The 5,071-nt window shown below is 43.8% G+C and overlaps 1 pseudogene; it reads right to left on the bottom strand.

Moving 5' to 3' along the window:
• Positions 1-2,659: 2,659 nt before the first annotated feature.
• On the bottom strand, positions 2,660-4,317 carry LOC147898772 (3-ketoacyl-CoA synthase 4 pseudogene; annotated as a pseudogene).
• Between the last annotated feature and the right edge of the window lie 754 nt (positions 4,318-5,071).

Here is a 5,071-nt window from a genome sequence, read left to right as displayed (position 1 = left end):
GCACTTTCGAGCAAATTTTTCCACTTTTTAGCACAATTTGGGAACTCTTAAGGTAGCACTTCATGGAAAGTTGTTCCCACTTTCTTGCATTTTTTAGTAATTTCTTGACACTTGTTCCCACTTATTGTGTGCTTGTATGAACTTTGTAACAATACCAAGTAGTTTCTCATGACCTTCCAATACTTTTTAGGCACCTCTTAGGTATCTTTAGAACTTTTTAGCAACCATTGAAAACTATTTGGACACTTTTAATGAGTCTTTATCATGATTCACTATGCATTGCTTTTGATGCACTATTATCTATGAGAGAGAGAGAGAGAGAGAGAGAGAGGGAGAGAGATATTTTAATTTGCAATCTTGAAGCAACCAACAAATGGACAAACACATTCAGATTAACCCAGTATGCCCATTGTGTGGGAATTTGTCTTGCATGTTTTGTGAAATTGTGTGGTGACCAAGTAGGTATGATGCATGTTGGAAACGACAGTTTAACATTGGAGACTTATATCCTACTTTTTCATAGCCTCACAATGGGGGACCCAGCTCTTTAGTGACACACGTAGCTCCTGTCTATGCTAGTGACCAGCTGGTAGTACCTCTGATCGGTTGTGCTAATGGCGGTTTAGGATTTCAGAAGCAGGATGATCTTTGAACCCCAAGTGCAAATGTACTTTTGAGAATCGGCCATCTTGGCCCTTTTCAAGTGCAACCTCTAGGATCTCAGATGGATCATCACGGCAAAGAACCCAGTAGTTAGTCATGACTCACTTGAAGTTAAAGCTAGCCTACCCTACAGGTAGAGGTCCTTGTCGCTAAGTGCAATGCATGCCAAGGGCGATGTGGTCTCGATTTTGCTGGGGCTGACCACACCCTGATAAATTCGGCATTTTCCTTTTTTTTAAACAAGGAAAAATGAAAAAATGGTTTTTTTTTGTATTCAAGCGGTTGTAATAGGTGACTCCCTGGAGCAATGAAGTATATCAACAAGAATGGTATCATGACGTTGATGTGGAAAACTTAGAACTGATAAATGATAGATGTAGAATTGAAAGCATGCAAAGACTAGCTTCTATAGAAAATTTAATAGTGAAACTATTCAATGCAAGTTCATAAGAGCTTGCCAATTGTTTGCAGACAACACCATGGCTTTCTCACAAGAAGACAATAATAGTGTGACTCAGTTAATGGAAGTATTGAGCAATTTTTGCATAGCTTTAGGTTCTTAGTATAGCTAGTAGTAAACCTTTATGCTCAGGGCTGACACCAGAGTGGGTCAAGAACTTGCAAGTTTAGCTAATTGGAAGGGGGGAAATTATATGATATCTAGATGCACCTCTAGGTGTTGGAGTGATGCTGCATCAGAGGCTTGAATGGTTTTTCAGTGTTGGGTGTTTCTTGGTAGTCCTGCAACTGTCACGTATGTGGCATCGATTTCCACATATGTAGCACATTTTGTTGCGACTGTCACATATGCGGCATCGATCTAGACCTTTAGCAAAACCCACTGGCAGGAGATAGGGCGCCTTTTTTGTGCCTTCCTATGGGTTGAGGAGGGATATAAAAGAAATATATACTTAATATAGCTGGTAAGGGGTATATTGGCCAAACGCATTCAAATTAGCCCAGTATGCCCATTGTGTGGGAAATCAATTGAATATGTCTTGCATAATTGCATGACCTGTCCAGGGAGGTATGGTGCAAGTTGGAAGCGCCAATTTAGCTTTGGGCCTTGTGTCTTCATTTTTCATAGGTGGACCCTGCTCTTGGGTGACACATTCATGCTCTCGTCTATGCTAGTGACCAACTGGCAATACCTCCGATCGACTATGCTAATGGTGATTTAGAATGAGCAGGAAGATCTTTGAACCCCAAGTGGAGATGTGTTGGATATTTTGGTTATGAGACTCCCTCATGGGGAGGCAAATAAGGGTTCCTAAGGTTTAGGAGGCTTTGATGAGGTACGATGGATTGTGGACCCTTCGAGATCCTCGAGGTCATGAACTGGCATGCAGGGTGACTTGGCTTCTGCGATTCGCATGGAGGTGTCTATAGGGTCGAGTCATTTTCATAGAGCAGGCGGTCATCTAGTAGTTCTATAGTTGTGAGTCCATAGTGAGTGTCCATGTATTGCCTACAAACTCGGTAGAGGTGCGGCAAGGGCTTGAGTCTGAGTTGTGTGTAACTAAGAATAATATATAGTGTCTTTGATCCAAGAGTTTTGTCGCTTATCTTCTTCTTCAGTCGTGCGATTTGTACTTTCAATAATCCGAGCCATTTCTCTCATAATAAGGTGTCTTCTCTGATTTCAAGTGTTGAAATTTATCACGGTTTCTATATCTTGTGTAAGAATCGTTATTTTGTGTGCTCAGGTATACACATTGCATGCATACAAATTCCAACAAGATACATGCCTTTTGGGAATCGGCCATCTTGGCTTTAGTTAAATGCAACCTCAAGAGATCATCAGGGCAAAGAACCCTGTAGTTAGCCATGCCTCGCTTGAAGGTAAAGCTCACTTACCCCGTGGGTAGAGTTCCTCAGCACCTTCTTGCTAATAAAATTCGGCATTTTCATTTTTTGAGAGCTTAGAATATAATTAGACTGATCAATGGTAGAGGTAGAACTGAAAGCATGCAAAGACTGACTTCTGAAGGGAATTTAATAGTAAAACGGGTTAATGACAGCTTGCTGTACAGTTTCTCAGAGAGGACTGGAGTGCGTTTATAGAGTATCAGCATCAACGACTATAAGAATACATTGTTGCTAATGAAAGGACCAACTTACCTTCTTGTATCAACATTCATATAGAGATCATGGAGAAATCTCCGCTTAGAAGTAGCTATCTTGGCATCTATGACGATTGAACTTCTAGCAATACAAGTTGAAGCGTTATCTTAAGTCTAGGAACGTCGAAGTTCTGGCGATTCCGCTGGCAATTCTAGCAATACATGATGAAGCGTTATCTTAAGTCTATGAACGTCGAAATTCTGGCAGTTTCACTGGCATGGTTGTAATGGTATCTGCCCAACAGCCAGAAGCTGGGTGTTCGATGTTCCTTAGCGCTTGCAGCACGCAGCTGCAGCATTTGAACCCACTTCCCAGCCCAATTTGCCACACCTTGTTACCCGTCTTCACCCTCCCCTTCGCCTCCTCATAGGCCAGTGCATACCACACCGACGACGACGACACGTTCCCGAACCGATGTAGCGTCATGTAAGATGGCTCCGTCAGCTCCGCCGTCAGTTTCAAACTCTTCTCCACCTGCTTTATCACCGCTTTGCCTCCTGCATGGATGCAAATGTGGTCGAACGCTAGCTTGAAATCGGGTACGTAAGGCTTCACGCTCGCCTGAAACACCTTCCTTGCCACAGCGTTTGTTACAAACAATATGATCTCCCTTGTCGGCAGCACTCTCGGGCCCAGCCACCTGATGGTGGTCTCCATAGCATTTGCAGCACAACTCATCAGATCTTTCGAGAGGCTCACTCCAATCACTCCTTCGCTGTCTTCTTCTTGGAAAATGCACTTGTACGATTTGTCGTCGGCTGAAGCCTGCGTTCTCGCAGTGTACGTAACCTGATACTTGGCTCTGTCTCGATCCGCCCACTTATTTGACAGTACGACTGCCGAAGCTCCGACCCTGAAGAGGCAATTGGTAACCAGCATCGATCGATCATTCCCAAAATACCAATTTCTTGTCAAGTTCTCGGTGCTTACTACAAGAGCGTATGCATTTCGGTGTCCATAAAGGATTCTTTTAGCCAAGTCGAGCGAGAGGATGCCCGCGGAGCATCCCATACCCGACAAGTTGAAGCTTTTGATGTTGTCCCGCAATTTGTACCTATTGACAATCATAGAAGTCAAAGACGGTGAGGGACTAAAGAGCGAACAATTCACAACCAGAACACTGATTTGTTCTGGCTTCACATTCACGTTGAGGAAGAGCTCATCCAGAGCGCCGAAAACCACCGTCTCACTCTCTGCGCGCTCCATTTGCAAGGTAATGCGAGGGGGGAAATAGTGCAAGGACGTCGGCATGGCAGTGTACTCGCTGAGGCCGGAGCGTTCGATGATTTTTCTTTGAAACTCAAGGCTACCGTCATCGAAGCCACCGGCGAGCGTCGAGTGCTCAAGGAAGGAGGCAATAGGGATTCTCCAAGACGAAGGGGGGCGGAAGCAAGCGAAGTCGACGACGTATACTGGGTGATGATGAAGAAAGAGCCAAACCAACGAGCCCAAAAGCAAGGGGATGAGGGAGAAGAGGAGGTACGAGGTGCAGGGGATGTGCAGGGAGTCGAGGAGGAAGACGAGCGCCATGGTCACCTTCATAGCGACGGTGCAGCGAAGGTCGTATATGAAGCATTTTACAGAGTGATCAGAGTGTCTAACCACCTATTAGCTAATTTCATTAATATAGCTAATTCCGTTTTAGTCCCTCTTCGCTCCTAATGCCACTCCTATTGCCTCTCTCCATCATCTGTACTTCCCATCTAGTTATTATTCTAAACGTCGCATACATATAAGTTCACCCGAAGAAAGCATTATTGAAAGGCCTTTACTTCTCCATGTGGTTTCGTTTCAAGGCCTTGTTGTGTGTGCAATCAGAGTGCCACCCTGAGTTTGTTGCATGGCTTTGATGCATTTCAGATTCCTAGCTATGAGTGAAGGGCTTGGCTATGAGTGAGGCTGTTCTCTTGTATACACTACAATTCCAACAAGGGCTACACAGCCCCCCTCGCAGGCTTATTGAATGAATTCATTGCGTTGAATAGAGAAATTCAATTGATTTCTTAGGTAAAATGTTTGAGATAGCTCAATCGAGCTAAGGTCAAAATGAGAGCTTCAAAATTTTATGCAAAGGGGGCTTGAACTCCATAGGGTCTTTCCACAAGACTACATGAAGATGTTATGAAGGAATTATAGTAAAAGAATTATGAATTCGATACACTCACTACTAAGAGGGAGGGAGGCCCTCCTCTTATACTTAGAGACATTTCACTCTCTTCCCTCTCTTTGATTTCCCTCCTTTTCTACTAACTAATACATTGTTGAACTCTTTTCAATTCTACAA

This window comes from Dipteris shenzhenensis, chromosome 9 (assembly GCF_047967505.1).
Source record: "Dipteris shenzhenensis isolate YYH24624 ecotype China chromosome 9, Dip_SZ_1.0, whole genome shotgun sequence".
NCBI lineage: Eukaryota > Viridiplantae > Streptophyta > Polypodiopsida > Gleicheniales > Dipteridaceae > Dipteris > Dipteris shenzhenensis.
Note: the sequence above shows the minus strand (reverse complement) of the source record. Positions and strands in the feature narration are given on the sequence as shown.